General features: G+C 44.4%; 1 protein-coding gene across 3 annotated transcripts in view; it reads right to left on the bottom strand.

The window, feature by feature from the left end:
- MOB3B (MOB kinase activator 3B) overlaps positions 1 to 6,335 on the bottom strand; it is an 88,913-nt gene extending 82,578 nt beyond the window's left edge. For 2 of the 3 annotated variants that reach the window (XM_032205927.1, XM_032205930.1), the window contains exons 1-2: positions 6,259 to 6,335; positions 4,000 to 4,081 (exon numbers count right to left, since the gene is read on the bottom strand). The gene's annotated coding sequence lies outside the window, so the exon portion shown is untranslated. Of the gene's footprint in view, positions 1 to 3,999; positions 4,082 to 5,987; positions 6,016 to 6,258 lie in introns of those variants that run through there. The other variant, XM_032205928.1, reaches the window with a different exon arrangement.
- Between the last annotated feature and the right edge of the window lie 14,625 nt (positions 6,336 to 20,960).

Here is a 20,960-nt window from a genome sequence, read left to right as displayed (position 1 = left end):
AAAATATTTTGTGGTCTTCCCACAGAATATGCCAGTTGCTTTACAATCTGAAACTCTTGCATTTAGACGCTGCATTGATTTTACTTCTCTAGTTACTTCTCCTATGCAGAAAGAGGTCCAAGGTGCAGAGATGCATAAGACAGACAGACCTTCCTGGAGTCCTGTATGCTACAAAGATTTTAACTTACAAAACAGAAGAGAATATAGCATGACTCATCTGTCTGACATATTAATGTCAGAATATAACAACAAAGCTCCTTACACTCAGAAGTAAAAAATAATGGTGCTTAGAGCTCCCAAGATCAAGAAGTCCATTTCCAGCCTTGATCCTTATCTTGCAAATAGACACATCCCTACGAGACACAGAACCCATCTTCCTCTGCAGCATATTTAATAACTACAGCATGGCTTTTTACAATAAGTTGGTTGAAATTATTATCGACAACATCTCTCTCTTCTATCAGCTTTCAGTTCATAACCAGACAAGATTAATCTGAAAATACTTACAATACGGACATAGATCTAAAATTTATTCCACTCCCCTACCATCTTTGCTTTCTCTGTACAGGCAGAGCCAGGCCGTGGTTTAAATCAACATCTGTCTTCATCGGTTTAACTGCTTCCCAAAAGACCTTGAAAGCCTTGGGCCTCCATGCCATTCCCTACGTATGACAACACTTCTCGACATGGATTTTTCCCACTTCAGATTTCTAAGAATATCTGATTCCCAAAGTATGTTCACCATAATGGAACATGTTCAATCAGAATGCAAGAGCTAAAAAATACATCTGTGGCTATATGAGAACGAAAAAGAGGGAAAATTCTAAAGACAAAGAGTTCAATATGCTGCTGCTATTACCTGAATCTCAACATTTTGCCTGAGACGTGAGGGGCTGGACAGCAACTGTCAACCAGTATCTTTCCCTTATTTAAATGAAAGACGTATGTTGAAATCCATTCTCACTCAAAAAAAAAAAAAAAAAAAAAAAAAAAAAACCTGTGGGGGGAAACTAAGAGAGTAGCTACAACTGCCTAATTTTATTTGTGTAAATTAGACATAGAACTAAGGTGGTCAGGCCCACACCCATCACTCTTGTGCACTCCTGTTTGAGAGAAATAGGAAAAAGGGAACGGATTTCAGACTCCCACATGTGTCTGCTCTCAATCACCAATGTAAAAGGTCAGTTCTTTCACCGGTTGTATAGGGAGCTTAATTAGGAATATTCGCAATGAGCTCGTTAATCAATCTCTAAAGTGGAATCTCTCTTTTGCTAATTCAAGTACTTTGCAACTAAATTGGGACCACAGATGCTTGAAGTTTTTTTGTTGCCATCAAGCATTCCATTCCAAATTTTTCTCAATTTTTGCATTTAATATATGGTTACTGTAGGCAATTCATATAGCCCAATTTTGGATAACCAACTAAGTAACTTGATGAATTGCAGCCCATGAACTTGAGTTTTCCCTGCGCATAATACAAGATGATGCTACTCAAATCTGCACTTGGATTTCAGCCTCAGAAAGGCCAAGAGTCAGCACAGGGTACAGCAGATATGACATGACACAACCTTACACATCCTATTAGATTCCTTTAATTTTTTAAGGGATTAAAGGATATTTTGTGCAGGTAATGAGAGCCCATGAACAAAAGCTCATCCCTGGCCAATGCAGAAACATTAGCCTCCTTTATCTGCCCTTCTGGGGAAGAGCTTTCATTAATTTTAACCAGATATGCCTATTAACTCGTGTGTGCTTTATTATCAGTTGTGACTGACATTTCAAGATGCAGTTTTATTTTGAAAAGGATGAACAGTGAGATTGTTAAGACACATACTTATTAGGTGATAGTTCGCAGTATCCAAGTAACCTTAACTCATTAGTGCCTGTTAATTGTAGGGAACAGGTGTTGAAGAAGTATCCATGCCAGCTTTCTGCAAACATCTTCGCTTTTACAAGTTAAAGTCAATTCTATCTTAGAAGAAAAAAGTAACTATTATAGCTTATAGCCAACACCATTTTCACATTTCCTGTTTGCAATTCAGTACTAACCCTCAATGAGGACACATATGCAACTTTCCATTCTTGTGGAAAGAGAAGACCATAGTTAATCTCAGGCTGTGTAATGATTATTTCAAGTCAAAGAGCTTTGAATCTCTATCTTTTCCTTTAAAGGATCATTTAGAAATGAAGTACCACACTTTACTAAGAAAAACCCTAGAGTTCTGTTGTTACATGTAACTTCTACAATTACTGTAACTGAAGACTCAAAGAATCAAAAATATATCTGTTTTGTTCAAATTTTCTTAAGTTGTGGGTTTTGATACCACTATAGATACACACCACTTCAATGCCTTCCTTTATCGAGCACTCTATTATCATGTCAGTGCCACTCCAGAACAGGACAAACAAAGGCATTTAATTGTGAAAGCAAAAATGGCGTTAAAACCACTGAGGGGTTGGAATTGGGTGATCTTTAAGGTCCGTTCCAACCCAAACCATTCTAGGATTCTGTAAGACTGTCAGAATCCATAGAGAGATTTAAAGTCACTTAAAATTTCTTTTAAGGAAAAACCTAACTATGTTTCCAGATCCAGGAACTGGACCATTTCTTGAATATTTTCTTCAGTAAAAGAAAAAAAAATGGTATGATTGTGTATTTTGCAGAGAAGCACTATCTGAAATGTTGACTACTAACTTTTGTGCCATGCAGTACTGGTTAATGAATGCTTGGGTCACTCTGAAATATAGACAGCTGTCTGATGGAGAAGACAAATTGCAGTTTTCCCAAGATTTATAGGTGGAGTAAGTTTTGTATGACTGAAGAGTGAGAAATAAATCAGGACTTCATTTCTTATAGCTCTCAGCCATGTTTCTTTGGTTTCAGACACAGAGTGATATTTGGTCATGGGCTGTGTCAAGCCTCCCCCAGCTTTTTTACGCGTCTGTTGAGCACTCATTCCAGTCCCTGATTTACAGACTGCATTCATCTGTCTGCCTGCATTTCTTTTAAAACATCAAAGCTGCTTAATTAAGATATGTTTCTTTTTTTTTTTTTTTTTTTTTTGTACTCCCAAATGGTAATAAATTACAAGTTACAAAACAAGTTAAAGTTACAAAAAGAAAAATCAAAAACCAACCAACCTCAGTAGACTGAGGAAAGGCTCAGCTTTAAGTCCAAAGGGGCAATCTACTACCAAGTACCTGGATATACTGCACATTACTGGCCAAGGAATTTGCCACAGACCTTCTGCGTTAAACACCTGTCTCTTATAGTAGCTCGACCATATGGTCAACCTTGAAACAAAACCAGAAAATGCATTTTTTCTGATTGTAGTGGCGCAGAAAGAAAATGCCCTCAACAGCAAAAGAGGCAAATATTTTAAATCAGATCTGAACACATTTTTTAGAGCAAAGTGATCTTGGAAGATCTCTAATGGTTAGACTGGAGGGTTAGACTGGAGGGTCCCCTGCTCATAAGAAGCATGTTCCCATGAAGATGTTTGATTAGGCTAAGTCACTCTTTATCTTTTCTGAGGAATATCAAACTAAAGTTACGGTTTACAAGCCAGAATGACCCTATTTAATATCCTTCTCCCATCCCCAACTTTTTAAATCCCACTCTCTGGTCCTGCTCTAACATTTATTGAATCTTTTCCTCAGCTCAGCAGAAATGAGAAAGTGAAATGTGGCAGCAAGACTTCTTAAGTACCACAGGGAGAAAAACCTTTTCCTCTGTTATTGTGTGATCTGAAATCCCTTAAATGACAGCCTCTCAGTCTCTCTCTGAAATATTTACTCTTAGACCTTCAGACATTCCTGTCGTTCCTTTGTGACCATTTGACCTTTTCTTTCCTATTAATATGCTGATTACCCATCACCAAATAAACGTACTGCAGTAGTATGCTGCAAATTTCCCCAGAAGTAAGTTTAAATGTACACCAGCTAGCATTAAGATGCCAGTTACATCCTACTCATCTCAGCTTCCTGTACCCGTCTTACCTGCACAGGCCTAAGTCCACTGCTCAGAGGAGGCTCACAAACTCATGTCTGTCCAAGGTACCTCTGAAACATCAATGATTTCCTAAAACAGAAAAATGAAAATAACGTTGTTTTTTTCTGTATTCTGAGAACTCAGTTTACCTGACTCACGGTAAAGATTAAATATTGAACAAAGAATTATACCACATGGTTTTCCTGTAACATTTCTAAACAATTAGTACTCCAAATTACTCTGAGATCCACGTTTCCAGGGTACTCAGCCCTTTCTACTTTTCTTAGTTTCTGTTCCAGAACACAAGTACCTTCCTCTGGGATCTTGAATGATGCTGAGTAGCTTGCTGGCAGCTGATAAAGAAACATTTATTGTGACAAAGTATCAGCAAAGGAGCTGAAGTGATTTGGTCCAGTCCCAAGTTTCACATTGCTCAGTAATCTGTTCTAAGCAGCAGGGGCTACTACAACAACACTGTAGCAAACATTATTAAATCCTAATTCCTAGCTGCCTGGTGCCAAACAACACCATACTCTTCTGCATCCCCCACTTTTTACTCTTTAGCACTTTCTGGAAGCCAGTGTTGGTTGACTGCACCCTGCATACCTTGTGTTCCTCTTCTTTCTGTCCTGCCTGCTCTGAGATCTGCACACTGTCTCTGCTACAAAAAGCACAGTCTCTTCCTCTTTCATGCCAGGAACACTTTTACCTCCCTCCTCCCCAGAGAGGAGAAGGAAACAAAGGTTGGTCCACTCAGGAGAGTATGCAGATGAATAGGAAACTTAGGATAAGTTGCTTGACTATGGTGGGAGAGAGGGCAACAGGTTCTCCGCCTACGTCCTGAAGAGCACCCGGACTGTGAACTCCTCAGTTCAAGAACATCCATAAGATTTTCTCCTTCCGTTCCTCTCTTTACAAGCAGTGACAGCACCCCTTGTTATAGATGAATTATACCTGTGCAAATTATCTCTCTGTCCTAGCTGAAACCAGGACAGTAAAAATGCAATTAAATGGCTTGAGGAATAAAAACAACCCTGTTGTCTGTATGAGAAATTACTGCAATCTGAGCAGGGGCGGGAAGGATCCTCAGCCACCATTTATCCCTCCGATAATCAAAGAGGCAACCAGTTCTTGCTCCGACTTGGTTCAGGACACACCCCAGCATCATTTGGAACATTTTGTTTATGAGTGCTGCCCACAACCAGCCTCAGAACAGGCTGATCTGACCACCAGGTTGGAGCAAGAAGGCTTCTACATCTTTGGATGCCATCTGGCAGTGCTCTTGCCAGAAGACAGGCAGACGGTTTGCAGGACCAGCTGCAGGACTCCCCAGGAGCCCCACCAACCAGGACCTCTCCATGCTTGAGCTGCAGCTCTTCAGCCAGCAGCGGGTACCTCTAGGGTTTGCTGGTCCTCGCACCAGCAATTCCTCACTTCTCCGCAACAAGCCTCTTGGGTAAGCCTCTGGGACACCAGCTGTCAGGTTGTCACACCGTGACGATGCAAAGACGTGCGCGGAGATCTCAAAATCCGCCTCCCTCCAGTGCGCGAGGAAGTTTTGATCACAAACCACTTCTCGAGGAGCAAACCAAGCACAAAGCCGGGCACGCCGAGCCTGTCCCTCAACCACGCGGGTCCGCAGCACGGCTGCTCAACTCACCAACCTCGTCCCTAGCGTGAAGCCAAGCGCAGCCACCGGGGCGTTAGCCAAAAAAAAAAAAAAAAAAGAAAAGAGAAACAGAGGTGAGCGGGTGAGCCCCCAGCCTGCGGCGCTGCGCCCGTCCACATGCCTCTGCTCTCACCTCTCCCTCGGCGGTGCGGGTGAGAGGGTCGGGAGGGCGACGCCAGGCTGGGGGTTTTCCAAACCTGCCTGGGTTGCCAGCAGGGTGGCCGAGACACCCAGACACCCCGCCAAGCCCAGGCAGCAGGTCTGCGGGACCAGCACCTCGCCGAGCAAACCCCGCAGCCCTGCGGGGGGGATGCGCGCAGCACCTACCTGCGGGGTGCCGGGGCTGCCGAGCACAGCACCCCCCAAAACCCAGCGGGCACGCACGGAGCTCGCAGCCAAACCCGGCCCGGAGGAGAAGGGGAAGCTGGGGTCCGGCAGAGGGAGTGTGTGTTTTGGGGGGGCACCTCCACTTGGGCTAAAAACAGGAGAAATCGGGCCGGGGGGGGAGGGGGGGGGAAGGAAGGGGGGCGCCCGCTGCCGCCGCCGAGGGAAGTTCGTCCCCCAGCCCGGCACCCACCCGCCGCCGCCCCTGCCTTACCTCCGCCTCTCCGCCGCCCGCCCGGGTGCCTGCCCCGCCGCACAGCCGAGGTGGAGGCGAGGAGGCGGCTCCCCCGGCCCCACAAGCCCGGCTGGGCTCGGCACGGCTCGGCCCCGGCACGGCTCGGCTCGGCTCGGCTCGGCCGCCCCCTGTCGGGCTGCGGGGCGGCCGCGCGGTCGCCGAAATGGCGGCGCTGCCCTGAGGGGAGCCCTGAGGGGAGCCCCGCGGCACCGCCCGCCTCCCGCGGGGACCTCGCCTCTTCCCGGGGGAATTGGGTCAGTCATTAGGCAGGGAGGGCCCCAAAACTTCCCCCCGGGGCTCGTCGTAGCCCTGAAGGGGTCAGTGTGCGGCGCAGGGGGGTGTAAAGTGTGCCCAGGGCAGCGCAGAGTCCGGGACATGACACGAGCCCCTCTTCCCTCGAGGTAGCAGGATGTGGTAAATCACGGTGTGCCCACCGTCGTTTTGGGGTTGTCTGGTCCGTGGAGTCTGTGGGACTCTGCTGGTCCCATTGTACAGCTAAACACACTTTTGCAAGGCCCCCAACCCAAAATAAAACGGCACCTCAGCCTGGTTTGGCACTCTCATTACTGTTATCTCATGTTGCCACATAGGAAACCGAAGACAGTAAAATAAGTGTACAAAAAAGTTTGTGGGATTAGATTCCTAAAAAGAAGAGAATCGAAAAGAAAATGCTCTACTCAGAAGTTCCTAAAATATTTGGAAAGACTTTTTGACAAGCCAGGTAAAAACCCAAACAACTTTGGCTAATGGAGAAGACCGAGTAAAACTATTTTCAAGCAAGTAACCTGTTAAAAATAACTGAACCACCTGCACAAGCTATAGTCTTCCCATTGTACCAATACCCACAAAGTTTAAAACTTGGATCCTGCTAAACCCTATGGAGAAGGATGTTTTAGAAGTGCAGCAGGTTAGGCTACTATATACACTCAAACAAGGATAGACAGTGTCTCTCCTTGTACAGGATTCTCCTTTCTGAGAATCATTAAAGCATATCAAGTAACCACCAGCTTTGCCGAGGCAGAAATTATTTTTGGTGACAAACTGTGGCCCCAAAAGGACAAACTACAGACACGATTCTTCTCCCGGACCTCAGTCCCTGACACCCTTGCTCCTTTCTAATCATCACAAATCACTGGAGGTGTTAGTGTACTCCAGCCAGAGCAAGAAGTGAAAGAGATGAAGTGCTCAAGGGCACGTGGAGGACAGGTGGCTTTCCAAGCAGGAAGACGTGAGCATCTCCCTTACGAGCAGTCACGTTGTCCACTGGAACATGATGACCCCACAGCCACACTTTAACAACCAAGGTTTGTGCTGCTGGCAGAGAAGCCAGTGACCACGACCATGAGCCCCATCAATCAGTTTGCTCCCCCAGAATTTAGACAGGAATCGATTCAGTTGTATATGCCACGTTATTCTAAGCAAAGACGCTGAAGGCAAGGTTGTTTCTTCTTCCTACAATACAAAATGCGCAGCTCAAGAAATAAATGAGCAGGTCTTCAGACTAATTATTCTCAGTACGAGCAAAATGAAACACAATTTAATTCAGCATCAAATGTGTGAGGATAGCTGTTTGTCTTCCACTGCTGGGGCTGCAGAACAGAGGAGGACACAGATGGCGCGGATCACGGTGTTACTATAATAATTCTTTTCAGAGTTGATTTCTGCCTTATTTTTCTTCCTATCCTCTCTCTTAAATGGCATGCCCTTTGAGGAAATAATGCTTAGTCTGCAAAGAAAGAATGAGCTGAGAAGGGCTAATTGTATTCTAGGCTCTGCTCCTACTAAAGCCAGAAAACCTCTGTCTCTACCATAGCATTGGTATAATTTCACAGCAGGTGATTTTACCTATTAAAGGATAACAGTGGGCTCAAGAAAACCTCTTTTGTCTCACGTCACAGTAATAGGAGATCATACCAGATAATCACAGTAATAGGAGACCATACCAGATAATTGCCCCTCAGTCAGACATATTAGAGATTATTGGTAAATCTCATGCAAACTATTATTTTTCTTTTAAAACCAAACACAAAAAAATGTTCTACCAAACTGAAAAGTGAGGAGGGACAGATATGGAGAGACATTTCCTACAGGAAATTCATTGTAGGTGAAGTCCATTGTAGGTGAGGTCCAAAACCAGCAGAAATATTCTTGCAACTTGTGATTGGGTCCAGACATGGCTTTCAACGCAATACCTTCTAGTAAAGGAAAGAAGCAGGAAGGTTTCTATGGGAATATATCAATATTTAGAAAATGAAAGTCACGAACAGGGAACAGAGGGACAGGTTTAGTTACATATTAGCAACAATAAAACTTGTTTTCATCTAATGGTACTACTTCAGTGCAGCTAGCATTGTATTGAGTGAAAGGACATTTTTATTACACTTTCAGCCTGGACATGGTATACGTTTTTTTTGTTTGTTTGTTTTGTCCCATTAATCATGGCCACTGTAGGCACATACAGACTGCTCAGCATCCTGAGACAGCCTGTAGACCTGCCAGTAGAGGGTGGGAACATTTTACAGCCCCTCGCTTGGAGTTCACACGCACAGAACTGAAAGGTCTCATCAAGACCAGGCAGGTGGCACTTTATAAAACACACACAAACTTGCAGGCTTCCCAGGAGCAAAACGTGCTTTACTTGTGAACAACATCAACTAGCAAAAGCAGCCTGTGCTGGTAGTGTTCTGCTTGCTGTTAGATGTTCTTGGTGCTTGGATGTGCTTAAAGAACCAAGATCTTGCAAGTGGAGCTAAAACACTTTTCCTGGGGCTCTTTTCTCTCTGGTTATTTTGTGCATGATACGATTAAACTCATGCTACTTCCTTGGCGGATCACTAAGTTTACGCACATCTATTTGCCTACACTGATGTATATTTGCACAGAAGTTGCTGGAACTTTTTGTCTTTGAGACCTGTATCCCTTAACCAACCTATTGAAACCAGCTAGAATTTGACCTGGGAACAAGTAGATGAGTAGAAACATGGATGTAACCAAAACTCTATCATAAATCCTGCTTTATCAGGAGAAAAAAAAATAAAAAAATAAAAAATAAAAAAATAAAATTAGAGCCTGCCTCATCCCCTTTCCTTTTTCAAGTGGCCCACTATGGTTTTGGCTTAAGACTGGAAGAAACAACTGTGGCTTTGTTAAACCCAACTTAAATTAGGAGACAATTTTTAATCCATTCTAAATCAAACCCTAAAACCAAGTTTTAGATCAAGGTCCAGAATCAGCTTAAACCAACACAACAGAGGCCATTGCTGGATGATCACTGGCAGAATCAGCTGGGGCTGTTTAAGAAGTTAAGAAGTTACTATCCACAGCAACTGATTGCCTCCCATTTGGGATGAGTAACATACCCAAAGCTGACTCTGCTTTACTTTTTCATTTAGGTCAGCCACCATCAATGGCAGTTCACGCCTGCTGATTTTGCAGTAAAGTAGGTTGTAGGGGCTGTAGACACGTTAAGCTGCTAAATGATTAAGTAAAAGCCTTGGAATTACAACTTCAACAACTCTGTCTCTGAAGGAAGTATGTCTTTGTGTTTACCAACACTCAATTCTGCATACTTTAGGACTGGCCCTGTGACTGAGTGTAAGTTACAGAGCTTTTCAGAAAACACAGAACTGTGCCAGCCTACACCTGCTGAGCATATGGCCAATGACACGTAACTAAGCTGTTATCAGATATATTGTGTTTGGGGGATTTCTTAAAAGTTAAATAAATAATAATAATTAAAACAAACAAACAAACAAACATAAACACTAAGTCCTTTTTTCTGCTATTAAATCTAATGTTATGCAGGGTACCAAGGGTGTGACCAATGTAACCTTTATATCTGCAGACCATGTCTTTCTGTACAGCCACCTTCAAAAGACTGTTCCTCCCTTTAGTCACCAGAAGGATTTTTCTCCCCTGCCAAGTCTACAGAAAGATGATTTTGTAGAGAAATTGAAAACAAAGAGTCAGCACATACAAAGAACCAGTCAATGAAGTTCTGAATAGGTTACAGCCCACAGTTCACAGCACAACCATCCTCCATGCAGCACCAAGCACTAAGTCCCGATTTAGCCCTGAATTACAAAAGGCAATGAGGGCCAGCTGCCCTTGAAAATCCTGTACCTGGTGCAGATCTAGCATGGCTGCATCCCCAGCAGTTATGTTGACATGCAGAGCATCCACCAACCTAGGCATAGCCACAGCAGGCAGAGCCCCCAGCAGTCAGGAAGCATCTCTCCTAGTTTTATTTCTGTTCCCTAGCCACCAGCTTTGCATGGCAAGAGCAACCCTGGAGGTTTGGTCACAGCAAGACCTTGCCTGTGCCCCTGTGAAGCTTGGAGCCGGCTCTTGTGCAAGCCATGCTCCCTTCACGGCCCTCACAGTGAGGCTGCCAGCCAGGTGAGCACAGGGAGGGCCCACAGAGACACGTTATGGTGGGAGAAGGAGAAGAATGTCAGATAAATTAATACAGTTTTCTCGAGAAACACATCTCCCACTGATAAGCCTAGCAAAAGAACATGGTTTGGATGCGGAAATTTCAAGCAGTGTCTCTTGTGTCCTGAGTGGACACAGGATCAGCTTTTCCATATTATTGACTTATTTTCTCTCTCTCTATTTGTATTTAATTTAGGAAGGCATTCAGCAGTCTGGAGATATTCCAGCATACTCACTACTGTGGCAAGCAGCAGCAGTGAGTGTAGTGGTAAAAACGCCCTGTAAGACCAGCTTTGCCATTCTCACAGGTGGCCCACAGAGCACCCACAACCAGCTCCAGTGCCACGGCTCCTACCTGCAGTCAGAGCTCCCAGTTCCCAGTGCTGGTCAGAGGCAGGACACAAGAAGGGACGACAAAAGAGCTCCGAAAAGAGAGCAACTGGATGTCCCCACGGCAGCTTCATTAGGGCAGGAAGCCCTTTTTGTTGATGTTGGCTGGAGATTATGATGATCCTGTCAAAAGCCTATTTTCTGGTTCAGTGGCTCAGAAAGACAGCTATTCCCTCCACTGACCCTCCTGGTAATTATAGTTGCCTGCAGAAAGATTCATTTCCAGCAGCTGAATGGCATCAGCAAGAACATTTGGCGGCCTCTGTGCGGTGCCAGAGGCCTGAGCACATTTTGGTGCACTGAAGTCACTGCTTGCCTGCCTCTTCTCCAGGTCTGTCATAACTGCCTCAAGAGCACAGCTTCTGGGCTGAAAACTTGGTGAGGGGGAAAGAAAACCTCCCCGTTCATCTCTGCTGCCTGCCTGCCTCTGCCCACCTGCAGGGTACGCTGACAGGTTCCTGCTGCTGGCAGCGGATGGGAGAGCAGGACACAAGTGTTCCTGCTGTAGCACAGCCCCTTTGGTGTTCTCTAAGCAGAGTGAACAATGCTAAAATTAAGCAAGAAACAGAATATCTCAAAGGAAAAGGCAGCATGCGACCAAATCATTAGCCTTGCCTCTCTCTGCATTAAGTATCCTTTCTAGAGCTCCGCAGTGCCACATGTAACTTTTGTGCTGGTGCTCATAAATCCTTCCAGATTTTGTCTTGAAGTACATGGAAACAAGTTCTGCCCAATCTTGGCAGGATACACCAAGAAAAGCTTCCACTCCTAGCAATGAAGAGGTTATAAACTTATATGAGGGTGACCAGGAGTGGAACTCAGTGCCCTTTGTCCCTTTGAGATTATTGTTTGCCATTCCTACCTAGGGAAAAGTAAACAGCAAAATCCAATCACAGTTTCCTCTAACTCAAACACTGCTCAAGGCTTCCCTCAGAACAATGGCTGCATTCAGGCTGCTCTCTGGGCTTAATTCTGCTCTTAAAATTGCAATGTCTCTTTGATACAGATTTGCCAAAAATGCGTGGATCAAAAAGTGCTGTAATCTTACTGCATTTTGACAAAACAGAAGTCCCCTCCTTTTATTTATTAATTCACTTCTGTGAAATCCTTGCTTCCTCTCCCCTTCCCCTCCAAGACAGTAGCTATAATTTCAGCTCAGGAGAAAAAAAAATCGAATTTGTATCAAAAGCTGGTAGAGGACACTAAAGTTAGCTGTCAAATGCCAATGCTTTTCAGATAATGTGACTGCCTAAATGGTTAAGACTGCTTGAGGATAAACAGCAGAAACAGTTCAATGCTTTCCTGGAACAAGTGGCAAAATTATATCTCCTCCTGGGACTGCTTCAACATTAATGTAACACGAAGGCACTCTGGCAGATCCACAAAGCACACACTGGTTCAGTTTCCTGCTCCATTAAGGGCTGTTTGATTAAAGATGTTGGTTTCAGAGACTTCAGTCACATCAGCGGTAATGCCGTGGCCAAAACCAACTTCCATCAGTGATCCCGTACTGCTGAAGCCCAGAGCTGTCACCCCTCAGCAAGTGTCCCGCTTACCACAGGACACACAGAGATGACAGAGATAGCTACAGTGACAGGGATAGCCAGCAAGGCTCCAGCACGGCTCCTTCCTGGTGTACAAGGGCTACTTGACATACTCTAAGTGTGGCTGTTGCTGCCTCTCTCTCCAGGTTTTCTCCTGGTCTATCTCCCTCTGCTTCCAGAGGTTCCCCGTGGATCTTCTCCACTCCTGCTCAGAGATCCCACGGTCCCCCTGCCACCTTAAAGCTGGTCATCAAAAGACCGTACGCAACATCCTGCAGGCTGCCCTCCTTGCCCAAGTTCCCAGTAATCCCAGCATTTAATAGGGGTTATGCCCTTTTCCAAACACATTCTGCATTGTTTCATGCAAAACCCAGTAACTCTGTGCTGTATTATCCTGGCGTGCCACTATGGGGTAAATACCTTAGAAAAGAATGAAAATTGTGGAGATTTTCGGTTGTCTAAATATTTTAGCCACGTTTGTGAGAAACAAAGTTGTATTTTTGCAGTAGAGAATTACTTTTCTGTATTCCAAGGTAGTTGTGTAGCCATAATAAGGAGAAATGTTAAGTAGGTAAGTGGACAGTAGAAGGTCTCACTGTTCCAAAATAAGGTAGAAGCTTGAGGAAAACAGTGTGAGAACAGCAAAACAAAGATCACAAGTTCTCAAAACATAAGAAAGGAGAAATTGAAGGGTTGAAAAAAAAAAATTGTGCATATATGGTATAGAGGAGCATTGAGTAGCTTGTGAACCTGTTGTACTCACCCAATGAGGAAACAGGAGAGGTGATCAGGTGTCGGGTAATAGGGAATAAAAGGCTATTATTTGTTTACCAAAATGCACTCCTGATTGACAGGACACCCGCCATTGCAATCACGAATAAAATAGCTTTACAGAAGAGCCTGTCTGAAGAAAATGATTTGAGGTTTTTCTCACACATTTCAAAGGGAGACCCTCAGTGAAGCCTGTTGTGTTTTGCAGCCAGACACTTGACAACAGTTTGCACACCTCTGGGGCGCAGAAAAGTTTGTGTCTCTTATACAAGCTATAAATTACACATCAGAACAGTTTGGGTATGAATATACACATTAAAAGACACCCCTCCCCCTCATCCCCCGAATGATAAATATTATTATATTATTGCTTGTCATTTAATCCTCCCCATTGAGTGCTGACACAGCATTTTAGCAACGTTCAGAAAGATGTATATGCAACAGAAGAGATGTGGATTAATGTTGTTTCAGCTTCAGGCTGGCCTATTCCCTGTCTGGCTGTAATCTCTCCTTTTTAATGATGCTGTTCGGACGCCAGGGCTAATTTGGAACCTGGCAGCCCACTAACGAAGTGGGACTGTATGACAGGAGAGCATTACGGTGCTGCTCAGGCAGCTGCACTGGCTGCTTGCAAGCCTCCAGGGAGAATTCAAAGCTTTCAAAGCCCTAATTGTTTTGGATCTGGGTTATTTTGTCAGGAGAAGAGGCACTCCACTTCGAGAAGCCTTGATATAAAAGAGAAGTGGGTGTTAAGGGCACTTGGATGTTCAGGTCTGTTTCTCCCCAGATTAAAATCCCAGAGGTATTATTAAAGCCTATTTTCCAGCCTGACAATTGGGATAGGGGAGGTTAGGAGAAGCTCTTTGCAGCATATAATTAGTTTATGTGCTGGGTGCAGTAGCATCAGCTGGCAGAATACTTTGAGGATGAAATTGTGCTATTTTGAACATTACCATAAGTTAGGAAGACTATTCAGTCCTCGGGGAAACATTTCTGGTGTGCGTGTCTTGTAAAACATACCTAAATAAAATATACTCTTGGGAATTGTCCTCTGAGACTGGTGTCGCCGGTTCGGTGACAGAGATGTACTCTCATGAACACCAGGCCCCAAGAAGAGTGGGCTGATGCCCCACAGAAGGTCTCAGCCCATAGTACCGGGGCTCCCATGTACAGCTGTGGGACCAAAACCATCAGATTTTGCATTCAAGGTGCCACCAGATTGCCTGCTTTGGACAGGACAAAGCTGAGGTCCACAGCCTGGCTGCTCCTCAGCTGTCACAGGGATGTCCTGGCTAACCTTGCGTGAGCTGGCTAGCAGGGTAGAGACATTTATTTTCTGCCTGCACTCTGTGTTTCACCGAGTGGATCTGTAGGATCACCCAGATGAACACAGGAGCTCCTCCTTGCACATGCAGTAGTCTCCCAAGCCCTGCAAGTTTTGCAGTTACTCCTACCACAGTCGCTGAAGGACAAACAAGTGCCGGGTACCGACCTGAGACGTACACAAGATACTCCCTCGTGAAACAAAGGAAACCAGCAAATACAGCTCCAAAACACAGCTACACCACAAAGGCTTATGTTTTCCAAGGTGACTGTCTCCTTCAAACAATGTCAAGGACTCACTTGCTAATAAAGGCAGAATTCTTTGTCTAAAATCTCATCTGAAAGCACACGACTTCCTTTTTTTTTTTTTTTTTTTTTTTTTTTTTTTTTTTTTTTAATTAAGTTGCTAGCTTAATAACAGCCCTGTCTCTCAAAGCACCAATTTCATGTCTGTAGATAAAATATGATGCAGTTATTCATTAAAAAGCAGGTAGCAGCACACCCCTTCATCTCCACGAGAGATGGGAAATGCAGGCTAATCCATCACAAGATAAGACAGCACGCTGCAGCGGGCGCAAAGGAGTAATGGAAGGGACTGGGGAAAGCATTTCCAAACGCATAGCTGGCCTAGTCATCCTTGTGTATTGTCTGCAGTAGTGCAATTTATCCAGGAAATACAATTTGTTCAGGAGAAATGGAGGGGTTTGAATAAACGAAGGGAGTTGTGCATAAGTGGGCTCAGTCTACGTGCAGAAATCTTGGTGTAATGCCAGCAAGATTATACAGATCTGAGTGTGAAGCCCTGTCCAGATACTTTAATTTGGTGTCACGGTGACTGCCTTGCCAGACTACATAAACTGATCGCTGGTTGTCTGTCTCCAGACGGCCACACAGCCTCTTACATCAGTTTAGTGGCAGGGACCTCCAATCACACTGACTCTTTGCATCCTGGCTGTGAAAGCTCTGTCACTGCTGGCTGCTCAATGCAAGCACAGAGAGGAGGCAACGTGGTCACCCATCCACATGCACGTGACACAAAAGAGATGGTGCCTTCTGGCACTGTAATCCTCCACTGGCCTCAGTCAGAGACCTTATTCTCTAGAAAAAGTGTCAAAATAGAAGAGAAAATATGTCAGCCCCTAAGTTTCCTTTTGTATAAATGCCATTTGCGTCTTTAATCACAAACACATTCTGCTATTACCATTTTTCACTGGACTATTGCAACATGTTCCTGTGCCTGTTGACATGGATTGCAATCTCACAGCTTCAGTCTCTAGGAGGTCAACATGGGACCACTCCTTTTGCTCACCAAGTTCCAGTATGTTTTTCAGATTCATGCATCCCCTGAGCCTCCCTAAATCTGCTGAGACCAGAGAGGCACGTCTTTTCAGGCCAGTCGAACTACGAGTTCATGAGACAAAGAGGTGAGTCGGCCCATGACAAAATATTCTTGACAGGTACCTCCAAAGTGAAGAGAAGGCAGTATCTGAAACCCCCTGAAAGTGATGTCCATCCACGCGAGGCAAACCAGAATCCAGACAGTGAAATCCCAACTCCACCTCCCATGGAGGAACCAAAAGAAGAACTCAGTTCTCATCCAGAAATACTGCAATTCACTCCCGTTTTGCCTCAGAGACAAAGCTTTTTGGTATATTTTTCCAGGTATGTGTCACTCTGGGCTGTTTTTGATTTTATATATATTGCATAACTCCTATGAATTACTTGGTGTGAAAAATGGTTCCATCAGGACTGGGCCAGTTCAGCCAGTTCTGTGATAATTCTATCTAAATGGGTCCAAGAGCATGGCAAACCATGTGGAGGAGCACTCAGGGGCTCAGATGCCTGAGACTGAAAAACTGAGAAATTTCAGTTTGGCTTTTCAGCAGGTGAGGCTGCCACTTCTACAAACCATAACACTGCTTGTCTGAAACCAAGTAACACAGAAAATCAAAAATGTCTTTGCAAGCTTTGAAATGAAACAGTAAAAAGCCTAAAAGAAGATAATTCCATTACAACTTTTATGGTTTCTCTCTCTGTTTCCCTTTCTTCTTCTGTTTCTCTCTCTTTTTTTTTTTTTTTTTTTTTTTTTTTCTCTTTCTTTTTCTGTTTCTCTTTCTTTCTTTTTGTATCATCATGGCAATGAAATACTGAGGTAGGTATACCTTCTAGGGTGAAGCCTAGCTTTCTTACCGACAAGCCATGGCTTGGCTCAGATTGACTTTGGGACATGTCTGCTCTTGGGAGAAAAACAATCTGTTTTGTTAACTAAAATTTTCAACTTTCAAGAGCTTTTTCTGCCACTCTTTAACCCAGAACACCACTAAGAACAGTTATCAAATGGTCTCAAGGAAACTTAACAGCAAATGAAATGTGTCCTTCAGAGAAATCACTTACTAAAGCAAACCAGTATAAAAGCACAGCAAACGTCGAGTAATTCCTGTCCCAGATTGTCTCTAGCTGGCTTCTTGTGGCTGGCCACAATCACTTAACACTAATGAGCCTCATCACCTTTTATCTCTGCAGCTGCTTGCCTGTAGAGTCATTAGTACCCATCAGAGCAACCTCTAAGGAAAGTAAGGCCAACAACTCCAGCACCAGAGAGCTGCTGAAGCCCCCACTCCCTAGATCCCTGGAGATGGTTTTTCAGATATACTCAGCGCATGAGTTGGAAGGCTGAAGTGGTACCATGGTGCAAAGAAAGTGCCTCCAGCTTGTAGTAGGTAGCATGTAGGTCTCTCCCGGCTCAGAAATAATGGAAACAAGTAGGTCTTGTCATTTGTTCTCTTTCTTCTCCTCACCTATAACCTCCCCCCAGCACCAAGCCAAGCAGATTTCAAAATGAAACACTAAAGATATGCTGGTTCTGATGTCTGTGCCTTGAAGTCAGCAAAGAAAAACCTTCTACCTTCTGCACTGCTCAACCTTACAGTCATGGACTCAAACAGTATAAAAACAGATGGGTCTTGCTTCTGTTGGGGAAAAAAAAAAAAAAAAAAAAAAAAAAACAGCAGTGCTGTTTATAATAATGGCTTTATTTGTCTTCAGCTATTGGAGAGATTTGAAATGCAGAATAGTCAGCATTCCACAGCTTCTGCCCACAAGCAAGTGTGAGATGGCTCCAGGATGCCTTGCTCCTTTGTACTGCAGGAGGTTTCTAATGAGAAGCCAAACTTCCGAAAAGTGGAGATGCTGCAGCACACAAAGCTCTTGGAGAGGAACCCTGCAAAGCTCGGTGGAAGTGGAATTAAACCAGGCTGCATTTGAAACTGACAGGGCCCTACAGCAATGAACGGAGTAATGAGTACTTTTCTGTAGGCTATTTCAAACGAATTGTGAAAAACTTAAACATACTAAGTTTTTCCAGGACCTCATCCCATGACTGGTGTCAATAGATGTTTTTCAATCCACTTCAATGCCCTCTGATCAAGCTGTATGTCCTTACAAGTGCTTGGACTCATTACAATTGTTTTAAAAATTCTTCTCATACTAAAGCACGTGGAGAAATATTTGCTGGGGCATGTTTCTGCTGCTTTTTTGATGCATGCTGCATCAATTTTCTGCTAGAAATAAAAAGGTTTCCTGCACTCGGTGATTAGCTGGCAGGGAGGAGAAGGAAGGGAAGGAGCTGGATAAGTGTGTTTCAACAAACTTCTACCACTAGAGACAAAAGTATGGTAATCCAAACCAGATGTGAGGGAAAAACTAGAGGCAAATACAATCAGGCAAATAAATGCAAGCATTCTAATTCCTGTGTGATTTCCCACATCCAGATTTTCTTTAATGATGCTAATTCAAATCTGTTCCTTACAGACTATTTTTTGTAACCAGAGGCAAAGTTCTCTACTTACATTCGTTTCTGCCCTACTCCATGCTACCTTTGAATGTAAATGTCTGATAATACTGCTTTCTCCTCTTCTTTGGGAGCTTCCTGGAGACTTTATCCTTTCCTTTCCCCTTTTCCTTTTCCCATTTTCTCATTTTTATTATCCTTTTTCCTTTCTAGTTTCTACATGCTTGTGACTGGTCAGAGGGAGCAAGATCAGCAGTGTTTCAGTGCAGACCACGAGCTCTCCCTGAGATCGTTCACCTGGTCATCCACCCCTCCTTGCTGTGGTTGGTTCACCTAAAGGACAGAATAAAGCAGACTGCAACCCTTTGGGGTGAGTGGAATGATGCACTCCAGCCACTCGTGAGCAGTCAGTGTATGGGATCAGCCAAAGCTCCACTCCCCAGGGCACCCTGATGCCCCTCGCAGCTCTGACTCAATAACAACGTTTTGCTCTTGGTTCTCCCTTTCCAAGAAGGCTTTGGCTCAGTTTTCCTGACCTCCACCACTGGGTCTTTTTGTACCTTCCCACTCGGCAAGATTTTCATGCCTAGCTGCTCAAAGTCCTCCTCCTTCCACCTAGATCTTTTCTCCATGCCGGGGTGAACGCTGCCCTTTCAGCACATCTGTAACCACGCAGTCTGCTTGCGCTGTGTCATCATGCTGTTCCTCCCAGCTCCTTCCTCAAAATATTTTGTACATTCCCTTGGCACACAGAGGGTGTTTGAAAACCCAGCGGCTGCTCCTGCTGGGATCGGTCAGGGGCAGCCCTGGCTGCACCAGGGCTGCTTGCAGCAGCTGCTGCCGAGGACAGGAGATCTCTGTGAGCCCTTCAGGGATGGGGACGGCGTGGTGACCGCTGGCACCCACCTCGTCTGAAGCCTCCCTTTCACAGCCTGAATAATTGATCTTTCATCGCACAGCAGAATAACGCCGGGTTGTGTTTCGGGAAAGAAGCCGTGCTGTTTGGGTTTGAAAGCAAAAACATTTTCAGCCTCTGCACGATCAGGCTGTTTGGGTTTCAGGCAAATAGCCTCATGTGAGAAATACTTCTTACCCATATAAACTGCTGCAAGGCCATGGTGTGATTTCCCCCTTGCAAAGGGAGACCCCTCAGCCCCTCATGCAGCTGCCGAGCCAATGCAGGTTGCTCTCTAATTTCAGCCTCTGGCTTCGACAGCACGCCGGTAGCTCTTGGCAGCCCAAGGCTAGCCTCAAAATTGCTGAAGCTCCCAAATATTATCTTCTGTAAAAGGGTCTTTCTTAATCCAACAAACAGAACTTTTGGCCTCTGTCCCAATCCATTGTTTTTTTTAGTATGTGTCATTACTAAGCATCAGAAATCAACAAAAACAATGGGACTAAAAATGAAAGTTATCTGAGCAAAGGCACTTTGAAAGGTTCTGAAAGGCATTTTGGTATCCAGTCTGTGAATGTGCAACCTCAGATAAAATAACGAGTGGAGAAAGCAGGACAAAGCCACACAGAGTGAAGGAACATTTAACATTTGGAGATTCCACCAACACAACCATCTGCTCGGAGCACTGCACAGCTCTTTATGTGTACACATTCCAGAGTAACAAAACCCAATAACTACAAAAACAACAACAACAATAACAATAATAGTGTTACACTTTGACACTAATGTTTAAAGCTAGTCCTGTAGCTTTGTCTCCCTTTTCCTATTGCAAGCACTTTTATAAGCTGGCATTTCTCTGAGACTAATTAAGGAGATCTTGGTGTCATCACATCCTTAAGACCAGCCAAGCAAACATTTCTTTCCACATGTGACAGAGCAGTAGGCTGGGCCACAAATGGATAAAAGAATCTATTGAAATATGAGCATGTGGGAATGCAAACTGGGCGATTGGTTTGAAAACAGCCTTTCTGAAACCTTGTGGCGTCTATTCACTACATTTTTGGATGGGCATTTTGTCCCTCAAATGCACTATCAGAGAGGCAACTGGAATGCTTTATTATCTTCTTGTCGTTTTTATAGCCTGCATTTTATTTGTATATGTTTTATATTCACATGAAAATTTTGCCCGAGGTACAGATAGCTGTAAATACAGCCCAGCCAGATGCTCCTGTCATGTGGGCTGCAGCTAATGTAAAAATGCTCAGAAATACAGCTGCCCTTCGGTGAACAAGGAGGAACCGAGGAATGATGGAAAGGCTGTGCTGCCACAGGAGGGGGACTTGTGAGTTTCTCCCTTGCCCTTTGGTGTGTGTGGTGAGAACTGGAGGAGACGGGCAGGGGAACTGAGGTTGAAGTAAGATCGTTGTGTCTGGGAAGTGAATAAGGTAAACAGAATCCAGCCAGGCTGAGCTGATCAACACATGGGGGAAGTTGGGCTGTGAAGCCACTCATGCCAAGGGACTCCTGTTGATAA

This window comes from Aythya fuligula, chromosome Z (assembly GCF_009819795.1).
Source record: "Aythya fuligula isolate bAytFul2 chromosome Z, bAytFul2.pri, whole genome shotgun sequence".
Lineage (NCBI taxonomy): Eukaryota > Metazoa > Chordata > Aves > Anseriformes > Anatidae > Aythya > Aythya fuligula.
Note: the sequence above shows the minus strand (reverse complement) of the source record. Positions and strands in the feature narration are given on the sequence as shown.